This window comes from Cannabis sativa, chromosome 6 (genome assembly GCF_029168945.1).
Source record: "Cannabis sativa cultivar Pink pepper isolate KNU-18-1 chromosome 6, ASM2916894v1, whole genome shotgun sequence".
Taxonomy (NCBI): domain Eukaryota; kingdom Viridiplantae; phylum Streptophyta; class Magnoliopsida; order Rosales; family Cannabaceae; genus Cannabis; species Cannabis sativa.
Genome location: NC_083606.1, coordinates 73624871 through 73639865, shown reverse-complemented (window position 1 = coordinate 73639865; position 14995 = coordinate 73624871). Strand labels below are relative to the sequence as shown.

General features: G+C 29.1%; 2 pseudogenes; one reads left to right on the top strand and one right to left on the bottom strand.

The window, feature by feature from the left end:
- Positions 1-1775: 1775 nt before the first annotated feature.
- Positions 1776-2743, bottom strand: LOC133038942 (silicon efflux transporter LSI2-like; annotated as a pseudogene).
- A 2191-nt stretch (positions 2744-4934) lies between these two features.
- LOC133038944 (histone H3.3-like) lies at positions 4935-7101 on the top strand (annotated as a pseudogene).
- Positions 7102-14995: the final 7894 nt, after the last annotated feature.

Genomic DNA, 14995 nt, shown 5'->3' with positions numbered 1-14995 from the left:
ACATCTAATTACGTCATAATAAATAGAAATTATATAATAAAACCAACGAATAACCCTTGAAACAAAAATCACCATTAGAGAGCAAAGCTTAAGCTCATCGGCTTTCAGGCAACCTTGCTCAATCACCACACCAAACATCAAACCTATTGTAAATCAACTTAAATAACTTTAATTTAAGTTCTATATACAAAATCAAATATCCTTAAACATCACAAAACCCTACTTCTAAAATCATGCATAACTTAACTTGAAACCTAAGAAATCACAAAAGGGTGAGCATGGGAGCTTACATTGGATTAGAATCACTAAAACCTTGCTATTTTCCCCCTTAAATTGTAGAACAAAACTGATTTCCTCCTTAGTTCCCAGCTAAACAGAAGTAAGAGAGAGAGAGAGAGAGAGAGAGAGAGAGAGAGAGAGAGAGAGAGAGAGAGCTAAAAATCCAATTTTCTGTTTTTCCTGTTTTTGATAAATCTTCTTATTTCCAACTGAAAACCCTTATTATCAATCCAATTGCATTCGTAGCCTCAGTTACTCATCTCCACCATTGATTGCTAAGAAAACTCAAGGTGAATCCAAAGAAGCTGCATCAAAGAATCCATTGTCGGCGGACCTATGGCTGTACAACAGAACAAGCTGAAAGAATGGCGAAGTCACTGCTTCCAAGCTCATCCACATTGCCCATGCTCGCGTCTATGTTACTTTTGATATTCTCTACATGTCTTTCTCTTTCATCTTTTCTTGACAACTTTTGTATCCTTTAGATATTAATTAGAATGTTAGCTATTTGGGTTTTTTCACTTTGGAAGAGAGTTGGCACTAATAATGCAGTGTGAGCTATGGGATATTGAACATGGGAATGCTTGCCTTGCCTCATATATAGGATCAAAGTGTGGAGTTTTGCAAGGATAACTTGGGTCTTGGTGAAACAAATCAGATATTTTTTGATATCTTTTTCTATGTGATATTGGTTTTGTAATATCTAGTATAAATATATTATTATTTAGTATATTATTGTACATTATAATATTTTATTATTGCACTAAATGGGATATACATATTATTGATTAACTCTAGTATAAATATATTATTTATTTAGTATATTATTGTACATTATAATATCTAGTATAATGTGGCATTTCCAGTGAAAGTTCTTGCAAAATTTGTCTTGTTCACTCACAATATGAACTGAAAAAATTAACTCTCTATGTAAGTTCGTTTAAGATTGTGTAGATTACTTTTTTCATTTATAAATGTAGTATTCAAATAATGTGTCTCTTAAATAACTGAGGTAATCTCAGTCTACAATATCTTTCCATTTTTGAATATTAAAGCTCATTTTTTCCCATGCAAATATGTCTTGTGGTCTTATTTTTTGAGTAAATTATTTCTTGAAAGAAGAAGAAATACAGAATATTTGACGAGGCTGATCTATTCTTTCATTTAACAATTAATACAGTTGCAAAGATAACTAAAGAAAGATTAAACATCTTTCCAGTGTGGTATATCATCAGCCAATTATACTCACACATTAATTTCTACTTACAATTACACTAACAAAGGACTAATTAAACCTTAATTAGCTCTATATATCAACCCCTTATGAGGAGGGTGAGGCCAATAGTTGTGACAATGATTGTGGATGGAAGACCAAACTTGAGATGAGTCCAGAAAGAGAGTGTGTAGTTGAAAGATGGATCAGCTAGACGAGCTTGCTCACACACGATTAGATTAGCGATAGAACCGGTAGCGACAAGTTTCAAAGAATCGTGCTCACCCACCCTAAGATAAGCCATGATTTTTTCACTTCATGTGGCGATATAGCTGCTGCCATGGCTGCTACTCTTCCTCCAAGTAGAAGAACAGTTGGTACATTTGAAGCAAGAGAGGACAAGTATGGCAACTAACATGATCAATCTTAAACAGGACAATTTGAAGTAGTGATTTCCTCATCTTTGTTAGAAGACAAGACCCTCCAATACATGCATAAGAGAATTGAGATATTAACAGTGACACCAACTAGCATGGGAGGAAGGAGTCCCAATAGAAATTGTCCGAAAGAAATTTTGCTTTGTATGGCAATCACCAAGTTTTGTGGATTGCCAATAGGAGTTGCAGCAGAGCCAATGTTTGCACTTGAGGCCAAGGCCAGTAAGAAAGGATGGGGTGGAACATTACTTTGCTTTTCGGTTCTCAAAACAAACTCTGTTAGGACAATGCAAGTGGTGTCATTAGTAAACAATGCACTTAACAGAGCAGAAATTATGCAGATTCTGCAAACCACATCTTTCGGACCTTGAGATTTCCATGAAAGCAAATGAGCGATATACTTAAACATGTCAGCTTTGTCAAGATAGATACCAAGAAAGACCATGGTTCCAAAAAGAAATCCAAGGACTGAGAGATCAATGGCATCATATGCTTCATCTGGAGTGATGACCTTAAAGATGATCATAAGTATGGCTCCAAGGAGGGATCCTGCTGTTCTGCCTATAGGTACGTAGTAATGGAAGTGAAGGGAATACTTCTAACACCCAGAAAATTACAAATGAAATCGAACCTAGCACTACCTTCTCCGTAGACGCTAACTCTAACGCCATTAATTTCTGAAACTAGGAAAACTTAAAAGAAAGAGTTCAAATCATCAATTGGTTTGGAACGATATATAGAAGCTACTTGCAACTCATGCATGGGTACGTACGTTATATATAATATTCAAAATTTAAAAGTATATATATATATATAAAGGCTCAAAAAACAATGGTGAAATAAGGACCTTTTTAATCTGAATAAATTATAATACAAATTAAAAAAAAGGCACAACTTTCCAAAAACATCAGAGAATATATATATATATTGATAAGATTTTGTCCCGTTATTGTACTTTCACAGATTGTAATTCGTGATGTATGACAGCCGTCAAGGAGTTATTTGATCTGACGATTGAGATTGATTTAGGGGTAATTAGGGTTAAAAAGTAAAAACGTACCCTGATACTCATTTAATGTACCTTGAGACCCATCTAATGACCACGGAATACATTTCGTGAAAGTACATCACGCGACAAAATCATATCCTTATATATATATGTTACTTTTTTGTTGCCAAAATAAATAAATAATTATTGTTAATTTGAAAATAAAGACAACTAGGATTATGATTAATTGAGGTAGTTTATGCCTTAGTTAGGGTAATTATCTTCAATCTTTACATGTATTAATGTGTTTTTATTTAGGGTAAATACTATTTTAGACCTTCTGTTTTACAAAAGTTATCAATTGGACCTTGTGTTTTGTTAAATGACAAAATGGACCATGTATTTTCTAAAATAGTACAAATAAGACTCTGAATTAATTTTTTGTCAAAATAAAGTTTAATTATAATCCGATCTAAAAGTGTTATGACCAAATTGTTTACATTTTTTGTATTTGTTTGTATTAAGCATTGTCTTCAAGTTGGTTGTATTAAATTGTCAAAAATTAAGCTCAGGGTCCTACTTTTACTATTTTAGAAAATACATGGTCCATTTTGTCATTTAACAAAACACAGAGTCCAATCTGTAACTTTTGCAAAACACAGGGTCGAAAATGGTATATTTACCATTTTATTTATGAACTAATTATGTATAAAATAATTAATCATGTGACATAAAAAAACATATACATTACAATTTAATTAGATATATAATTAAATGAAGAATGTTAATGTATATATAGCTTTATTCTTTGCATAACATATGTAGTGTTTTTTGATTATATATATGGGCATGAATCGAGGAGTGAAGTCGCGTGTTCTTGCTCCATTGAAAGGATTGGGGGTTCCCCATGCTGGTCGGCCGATGGTGACCTTACGTGAGCATGGATCCTTGAGCTCTGAGAAGAATTCCCTAAGTCTCGATCTGAGTTCCTATTTCTGGTATTGATGGTGATAAAGAGCATTTGGTGAATTTGCCTATTTTCGTGAATGAGGCACAGGGCTCTGCATCAGCTCTGGAAAACTCTCTGATTTTCAATTTGGAAAAAGAAGTAGAGGAACGTAAATTATGATTTAGATCATCAATATTTACCTTACCAAGTTTCATAATTTCAATTTTAATGTCAACTTGGAAAATTGAAATAAAGAAGTTTAGTTTTAACATTATTGTTAATGTATATTTCTTTTATTTTAAAAGTATATGCCTTTTGTTTTTTTTCTGAACTTACTATATATCTTAACAATTTTAATTTAAGATTTTTTTTTATTATTATTTTTTTTGGCTGAATTTTTTTTTAGTGTATGAGTTGAATGTCAAAAATCTTTAGGAAATTTAGATAGTATACTAACTTTTGTTATTTTTTTACAAAAATATTGTCAGACGGTATTTTTTACTTTTTTACTGTATTTTTTTATAAGTTTCATACTGCAGTATACTGTGTTAAGTTTTCACTTGGTGTTTCTTGGTGTTCTACTGTTGTTTTGAGTTGTTCTGCTTTGTGACAAAACTTACTTGTTCATCTTATCTATTACTTTCCATAGCTCTCTCTCATATATATCTCGACACATAAATTCATACATAAATCATAACAAAACATCATCATCATAAATTAGATTTATAACCAGAGTGCAAGTCATTATTTACGTGTCATTTTCTTATTAGTATATTAAAATTAATTTTTAAATAAATCAAGGACTGCCATGTGACTATTGACTTATACTTAATAGTTAGATACTTACAAAAATTCTAAAAAAATATAACTTAATTATTATTACCGTTAAAAATTATATTTAAATATTTATGTAATTGAACTATAATTAGGTTTTTATATCACTAATTTTTGTTGTTGTTATTTTAAATATTTAATATATTTGCTTAAATAAAAAAATTAGTATTACTATTACATCCTTCAAAAAAAAAAATGTTAATACATTTGCATGTATTTTCCTCCCTTCCTATATATTTTTAAAATCAGAAATTACAAATTTTAGCGCGCTTAAACAAAAAATTTGAAAACCCGCCAAAACTTTTAATTTGATTGAAGATCCGCATGAACACACTAAAATGAATCTACACCGTCCATTAAGAATAAATCAACGCTCAAGATTCATCCTCTTCATTTCACCACTACTATAAATACCAAACTCAAATCCCACACTTTCCACAACAAACTCCATTTTCTCTTTCAATTTTCCCGAGAAACAAACAACTCAATTTCATCCCCTCAATGGCTCGTACCAAGCAAACAGCAAGAAAATCCACCGGAGGAAAGGCTCCAAGGAAGCAGCGGCAACCAAGGCGGCGAAAGTCTGCTCCGGCCACGGAGGAGTGAAAAAGCCACATCGATTCGGGCCAGAACCGTTGCATTGAGAGAGATCGAAAGTACCGAAGAGTACTGAGCTTTTGATCCGAAAGCTTCCGTTCCAGAGATTGGTGAGAGAAATCGCTCAGGATTTCAAGACCGATCTTCGATTCCAATCCAGCGCTGTGTCTGCTCTTCAAGAGGCTGCGGAGGCTTACTTGGTCGGTGTGTTTGAAGATACTAATCTCTGTGCGATCCACGCTAAGAGAGTTACAATCATGCCAAAGGATATTCAGTTGGCTCGTAGGATTAGAGGTGAGAGAGCTTAGGGTTTTGCATTTCTCTTCTGTAATTGCTTTTAGATCATTGTTTTTTTTTTTTTGTTGTTGTTGAATCCAATGGATGATTATTAGATTAGTTTAGCTCATGTTGTTAATTATTATTACTGTTTTATCTAATTAATGAAGTATTAGTAATTTGATTAATCTTGTTCTAAGGTTGAATTAATGTATCTTTCTTTTTATATAAAATAAGCTTAATTCACTAATCCTAAACAAAAATAAGCTTAATTTCAATCCAAAAATAATAATTTTGCAGATTGTGAATTGTACAATTAGGGCTTACAGAGAGAGATTTCACATAAATTGTTCTTTTTCTCTAATGGTGTGCTTATCGAAAATGTGTCGTTTTTATAAATATTGTCGTTTTAGTTTTCCCGTGTTTAAATTAATATATAGTTTTGTTAAACAAGTGTCGTTTTTGAAAATAATGCTAGTTTATTTTGTTTTCTTTGAAATTTGTCGTTTTTTCCGAATAATGTCGTTTATGGAAATGATTTCTTAGTTTATGTCGTTTATCGGAAATAATGCCTTAATTTATGTCGTTTTCTGAGAAAATTGTCGTTTTTTATAAATATTGTCGTTTTGGTTTTCCGTGTTTAAATGAATATGTCGTTTAAGAAGTGTCGTTTTTTGAAGATAATGCTAGTTTGTTTCGTTTTCTTGGAAATTTGTCGTTTTTTTTGAATAATGTCGTTTCTAGAAATGATTTCTTACTTTATGTCGTTTTCTCTGAAACCTGTCGTTTAATGAATAATGTCGTTAATCGGAAATCATGTCTTAATTTAATGTCGTTTTCTAGAAAAGATGTAATTTCTCTAAAACATTGTCACTTCCGTTAAAAAATGTCGTTTTATTTAAAACATGTCGTTTATCCGAAAAAAGTCATTTCTCCGAAATAGTGTCGTTTTAATGAAAAGATGTCGTTTTCTGAATAATGTCATTTTTACGAAAAATTATCGTTTTCCGAAAACATGTTATCTCTCCGAAATGATGTCGTTTTCTTTAAAAAATGTCGTTTATTACGAAAAATTGTCGTTTTCTTGAAAAACTGTCGTTTTTTTATAAACCTGTAATATATCAGTTAAACTTTATTGTAAGCAAAGAAACTCTAAGAGGAGAAACGAACAATTAAATTAAAGGGCAAAATAACAACAACGAGGAAACAGGGAAAGAGTTTTCATACAATTATAGATGGCAAAAACATATATACACTCTTTATGAAAGTAGGTAGAGAGGAGAGAGGAGAGAGGAGTGTATATAAGTTATAGGAGTTTGTATTGGGAAAACTACAAGAAACCTCTGCCTACTTATATACACTCCTCTAACTCATTCGAACCAGTAAATACAAACTCATTCGCCTACTTATATACACTCCTCTAACTCATTCGAACCAGTAAATACAAACTCATTCGCCTACTTATATACACTCCTCTAACTCATTCGAACCAGTAAATACAAACTCATTCGCCTACTTATATACACTCCTCTAACTCATTCGAACCAGTAAAATACAAACTCATTCGAACCGGTAAATACAAACTCTAGCCGCATACCTCCACGGCTCTAACGCGACGATCACCAATATGAGTCGATCTTCATTCTCTGATTTAAAGAGAAGTCTAAGCATGACTAGAGCTTCATTTTCTGATCTAAGGAGGAGGACTCTAAGTACAAGGAGGTCATCCTTTTCTGATGATGTACCAACAACTGTAAGTACAAGGAGGTCGTCCTTCTCCGATGTACCAACAAGGAGGTCGTCTTTCTCCGATATGCCAAGATCTCAAAGTATGAGATATGCAGCGACATCACCAAAGTTTACTGATGTTCAAAGGCCAAGAGGCCAAAAGAAGAAAGGCGCTCTAAAAGAAATGAAAGGAGCTCTTAATAAGATCTTCAAAGGTCTTTTTAAGAGTAAAAAAAAACACCTTTCCGAGAATGCGGAGACGGGAATTCAGAGCGCCGCAAATTCAGAGGCAAGTGATCACGATCCTATCCCCGATAATATAACGGAAGAAGAAGAGAGTTTCGTTACACCTAGGAATAGCTTTGAATTTGTTATTCCTAGGAATCTTGAGATTGAAGAGCATCCATTTTGGAAAAAAAATGTAATAATAAATATTTTATTATAATATATATATATTTATGTTTCTGTTATAAATTTTATTAATATATATATATTTATGTTTCTTTTTTTTTTTTGCTTTCTGAAACAGTGTTCATTTATGCATTATCAATAAAGATTTATTTATTTTGGTTCTAATTCCTGTTTTTAAATTTTTTTTTTTTTTGTGATTTTCTTGCAAATTTGGTGGAGCCGCTAAAAAGAAGAAATGATAATTCTTTGTTCAAGTTATATGTGGGTTACCATTACAATCCAAGTTCTTTTGAAATGAGATAGACTTTATTTTGAATATTTATCTATTAAAGTGATGTTAACTCTAGAAATTATAAAATGCAGCCTTTATGTTTGGTTTTATATTTGTGTAAGCAGAGTTTTCCTTAGTAATGAAAATATATTTTTTTTAGTAATGAATCTGATTTCTTTTTATTATACATTCTCTAGAATATAATTAAAATTCTAAATATTCATAATAACCCAAGACACTTTTTACATGGGAAATGAGAAATGAAAGATGATAACATATAACCTCAAATACGTAAATGCGTAGCCCAATTTCCCAAAACCAATCAAAACAAAAACACTAAAATGGAAAGTGCTCTCAGGAGGACTTTCATAAATGAAAATATATTTTTTTTAGTAATGAATCTGATTTCTTTTTATTATACATTCTCTAGAATATAATTAAAATTCTAAATATTCATAATAACCCAAGACACTTTTTACATGGGAAATGAGAAATGAAAGATGATAACATATAACCTCAAATACGTAAATCGTAGCCCAATTTCCCAAAACCAATCAAAACAAAAACACTAAAATGGAAAGTGCTCTCGGGAGGACTTTCATAAATGAAAATATATTTTTTAGTAATGAATCTGATTTCTTTTTATTATACATTCTCTAGAATATAATTAAAATTCTAAATATTCATAATAACCCAAGACACTTTTTACATGGGAAATGAGAAATGAAAGATGATAACATATAACCTCAAATCTGTAAATCTGTAGCCCAATTTCCCAAAACCAATCAAAACAAAAACACTAAAATGGAAAGTGCTCTCAGGAGGACTTTCATAAATGAAAATATATTTTTTTTAGTAATGAATCTGATTTCTTTTTATTATACATTCTCTAGAATATAATTAAAATTCTAAATATTCATAATAACCCAAGACACTTTTTACATGGGAAATGAGAAATGAAAGATGATAACATATAACCTCAAATACGTAAATCTGTAGCCCAATTTCCCAAAACCAATCAAAACAAAAACACTAAAATGGAAAGTGCTCTCAGGAGGACTTTCATAAATGAAAATATATTTTTTTTAGTAATGAATGTGATTTCTTTTTATTATACATTCTCTAGAATATAATTAAAATTCTAAATATTCATAATAACCCAAGACACTTTTTACATGGGAAATGAGAAATGAAAGATGATAACATATAACCTCAAATACGCAAATCTGTAGCCCAATTTCCCAAAACCAATCAAAACAAAAACACTAAAATGGAAAGTGCTCTCAGGAGGACTTTCATAAATGAAAATATATTTTTTTAGTAATGAATGCGATTTCTTTTTATTATACATTCTCTAGAATATAATTAAAATTCTAAATATTCATAATAACCCAAGACACTTTTTACATGGGAAATGAGAAATGAAAGATGATAACATATAACCTCAAATGCAGCAAATCTGTAGCCCAATTTCCCAAAACCAATCAAAACAAAAACACTAAAATGGAAAGTGCTCTCAGGAGGACTTTCATAAATGAAAATATATTTTTTTTAGTAATGAATCTGATTTCTTTTTATTATACATTCTCTAGAATATAATTAAAATTCTAAATATTCATAATAACCCAAGACACTTTTTACATGGGAAATGAGAAATGAAAGATGATAACATATAACCTCAAATCTGTAAATGCAGCAGCCCAATTTCCCAAAACCAATCAAAACAAAAACACTAAAATGGAAAGTGCGCTCAGGAGGACTTTCATAAATGAAAATATATTTTTTTTAGTAATGAATCTGATTTCTTTTTATTATACATTCTCTAGAATATAATTAAAATTCTAAATATTCATAATAACCCAAGACACTTTTTACATGGGAAATGAGAAATGAAAGATGATAACATATAACCTCAAATCTGTAAATCTGTAGCCCAATTTCCCAAAACCAATCAAAACAAAAACACTAAAATGGAAAGTGCTCTCAGGAGGACTTTCATAAATGAAAATATATTTTTTTTAGTAATGAATGTGATTTCTTTTTATTATACATTCTCTAGAATATAATTAAAATTCTAAATATTCATAATAACCCAAGACACTTTTTACATGGGAAATGAGAAATGAAAGATGATAACATATAACCTCAAATCGTAAATGCGTAGCCCAATTTCCCAAAACCAATCAAAACAAAAACACTAAAATGGAAAGTGCTCTCAGGAGGACTTTCATAAATGAAAATATATTTTTTTTAGTAATGAATGTGATTTCTTTTTATTATACATTCTCTAGAATATAATTAAAATTCTAAATATTCATAATAACCCAAGACACTTTTTACATGGGAAATGAGAAATGAAAGATGATAACATATAACCTCAAATCTGTAAATCTGTAGCCCAATTTCCCAAAACCAATCAAAACAAAAACACTAAAATGGAAAGTGCTCTCAGGAGGACTTTCATAAATGAAAATATATTTTTTTAGTAATGAATGCGATTTCTTTTTATTATACATTCTCTAGAATATAATTAAAATTCTAAATATTCATAATAACCCAAGACACTTTTTACATGGGAAATGAGAAATGAAAGATGATAACATATAACCTCAAATACGTAAATACGTAGCCCAATTTCCCAAAACCAATCAAAACAAAAACACTAAAATGGAAAGTGCTCTCGGGAGGACTTTCATAAATGAAAATATATTTTTTTAGTAATGAATCGATTTCTTTTTATTATACATTCTCTAGAATATAATTAAAATTCTAAATATTCATAATAACCCAAGACACTTTTTACATGGGAAATGAGAAATGAAAGATGATAACATATAACCTCAAATGCAGTAAATACGTAGCCCAATTTCCCAAAACCAATCAAAACAAAAACACTAAAATGGAAAGTGCTCTCAGGAGGACTTTCATAAATGAAAATATATTTTTTTTTAGTAATGAATCTGATTTCTTTTTATTATACATTCTCTAGAATATAATTAAAATTCTAAATATTCATAATAACCCAAGACACTTTTTACATGGGAAATGAGAAATGAAAGATGATAACATATAACCTCAAATCTGTAAATATGTAGCCCAATTTCCCAAAACCAATCAATACAAAAACACTAAAATGGAAAGTGCTCTCAGGAGGACTTTCATAAATGAAAATATATTTTTTTTAGTAATGAATGTGATTTCTTTTTATTATACATTCTCTAGAATATAATTAAAATTCTAAATATTCATAATAACCCAAGACACTTTTTACATGGGAAATGAGAAATGAAAGATGATAACATATAACCTCAAATGCAGTAAATCTGTAGCCCAATTTCCCAAAACCAATCAAAACAAAAACACTAAAATGGAAAGTGCTCTCAGGAGGACTTTCATAAATGAAAATATATTTTTTTTAGTAATGAATCTGATTTCTTTTTATTATACATTCTCTAGAATATAATTAAAATTCTAAATATTCATAATAACCCAAGACACTTTTTACATGGGAAATGAGAAATGAAAGATGATAACATATAACCTCAAATCTGTAAATCCGTAGCCCAATTTCCCAAAACCAATCAAAACAAAAACACTAAAATGGAAAGTGCTCTCAGGAGGACTTTCATAAATGAAAATATATTTTTTTTAGTAATGAATCTGATTTCTTTTTATTATACATTCTCTAGAATATAATTAAAATTCTAAATATTCATAATAACCCAAGACACTTTTTACATGGGAAATGAGAAATGAAAGATGATAACATATAACCTCAAATCTGTAAATCTGTAGCCCAATTTCCCAAAACCAATCAAAACAAAAACACTAAAATGGAAAGTGCTCTCAGGAGGACTTTCATAAATGAAAATATATTTTTTTTAGTAATGAATCTGATTTCTTTTTATTATACATTCTCTAGAATATAATTAAAATTCTAAATATTCATAATAACCCAAGACACTTTTTACATGGGAAATGAGAAATGAAAGATGATAACATATAACCTCAAAACTGTAAATCTGTAGCCCAATTTCCCAAAACCAATCAAAACAAAAACACTAAAATGGAAAGTGCTCTCGGGAGGACTTTCATAAATGAAAATATATTTTTTTTAGTAATGAATGCGATTTCTTTTTATTATACATTCTCTAGGAATATAATTAAAATTCTAAATATTCATAATAACCCAAGACACTTTTTACATGGGAAATGAGAAATGAAAGATGATAACATATAACCTCAAATCTGTAAATCTGTAGCCCAATTTCCCAAAACCAATCAAAACAAAAACACTAAAATGGAAAGTGCTCTCAGGAGGACTTTCATAAATGAAAATATATTTTTTTTAGTAATGAATCTGATTTCTTTTTATTATACATTCTCTAGAATATAATTAAAATTCTAAATATTCATAATAACCCAAGACACTTTTTACATGGGAAATGAGAAATGAAAGATGATAACATATAACCTCAAATACGTAAATCTTGTAGCCCAATTTCCCAAAACCAATCAAAACAAAAACACTAAAATGGAAAGTGCTCTCAGGAGGACTTTCATAAATGAAAATATATTTTTTTTAGTAATGAATCTGATTTCTTTTTATTATACATTCTCTAGAATATAATTAAAATTCTAAATATTCATAATAACCCAAGACACTTTTTACATGGGAAATGAGAAATGAAAGATGATAACATATAACCTCAAATACGTAAATGCGTAGCCCAATTTCCCAAAACCAATCAAAACAAAAACACTAAAATGGAAAGTGCTCTCAGGAGAACTTTCATAAATGAAAATATATTTTTAGTAATGAATGCGATTTCTTTTTAATATAATTAAAAAGGAACAAAAGAAACATTAAAATTCTAAATATCTATGTTTATAAAAAATAATAGAACAACCGCTAAGCCACATAATAACCCAAGATTATAAATAAGTTGGACAAAAATAAAATTATAAAATTCATCTCTCCAATTTGGGTGCTGAAAAAATCTAGAAGCAACACAAATATTATCAAAAACTGTTACAAAAATCAAATATCTTTTTCAAAAATTGTCTATTCATTAATTTATAAGCAACCAAACACACATAATAATCAAAGAGAGAGTTTATGAGCAGAGTTAATCAACGAAATTTGGTTGATGGTTCTATTATCTATTTTGATATTTCTATTCAACACGAGTCACAATTGCTATATAAAAAAATATATATTTAATTAAATTAAATAAGCTATATAAATGTAGGTAATAATTAAAAAATTATTACATAATTGGTTTTTATATAAATAAAATTAAATTAAATTTATTTTTTAATTAAAATTAAATAATAAATTATTGAAATAAATTTTAGTGGCCTTTTAGGAAAATGTCACCAGTATAAGTTTTGGCATTTTCAAAATGACACTAAATTATTTTTTAAATATTAAACAAATATATAGTAAATATTATAGTGACATTTCAAATTACCACAATTTATATTTAGGTGACATTTTAAGATGCCACTAAAAAATTAATTAGTTACACTTGTATTTTTAGTCACATTGGTATAGCTTACAATTTATACAAATGCCACTAAAATATAAAATGTCACTAAATATTAGTAATAGTGGCATTTTAAAATATTACTGATTGGGGTTTTTGGTGTAGTGACTCACTTCCTTTATTAATTCCATCATTAATTATTAATAATTAATAATGCAAATATTGCAATTAAAGTGTAACAAAACCATATCGTGAGAGTTTAGTGATGACTAATGAGTACCATTAGTTAATTCCATAATCACTAATCAATTTTAATTGATCATTGTGTGTATTATTATTGCTTATATACTATATATACATCTCAACTTAATCAATACATTGTACATATATATATACACTATATTTACATATACCGACTCTGCTTTCTCATATTTCTTTCGCACTACTAATAAATTATTATTACAAAAATTACTTTCTGTTAGAAAATTTGAACATTGAATAATGACAATGTAAGAATTAAATATAGGGTGATTCTACAATGCACCCCCTTAAAAGGGATGTACTGGTGCACCCTTAACTTGTTTCGGCATCCAGAAAAACTTTTTAGTCTGATTTTTTTTCATATTCATGTACGTTATAACTATTTAAGATATCCTACAAAATTTTGAAAAATTCGGAATAATTTAAAATATAGAAAACAATGTTCAAACAGTCTATTTTACACGCGTATAAAATAAAATAGTCACGCGTACAACACACTGTTTGAACATAATTTTCGACATGTCAAACTTTTTCAAATTTCTTAAAATTTTGCAGGATGTCTTAAATAACTATAATATACATGATCATGAGAAAAAATTTGATTAAAAAATTATTTCGGATGCTAAAACAGATAGGGGTGCATCAATATATCCATTTTAAGGGTGTGCATTGTAGAATTTTCCTTAAATATATATATATATTTTATAGGAAAATTCTATAATCGCACCCCCTTAAAATGGATATATTGATACACCTGTATCTGTTTTAGCATCCGAAATAATTTTTTAGTCAAATTTTTTCTCATGGTCATGCACGTTATAGTTATTTAAGACATCCTGCAAAATTTTAAGAAATTTAAAAAAGTTTAACACGCCGAAAACTATGTTCAAACAGTGTATTGCACGCGTGACTATTTTATTTTATACGCGTGTAAAATCGACTGTTTGAACATTATTTTCTGTATTGTAAATTATTCCGAATTTTCCAAAAATTTGTAGGATATCTTAAATAGCTATAACGTACGTGAATATGAAAAAAAATTAGATTAATTTTTTTTTCTGAATGCCGAAATAAGTTAAAAGGTGCATCAATACATCTCGGGGGTGTATTGTAAAATCACCCTAAGTTATAGATTAAATATATGATGCTCTGAGCTTTTATATTTCTTTTGTCCACCGAGAGAAATTTTTTTATTTTTTTTTATTTGTTCTTCAATAATTAATTACTTTTATATATAAAAAAAATAAGTATTTAATTATTAT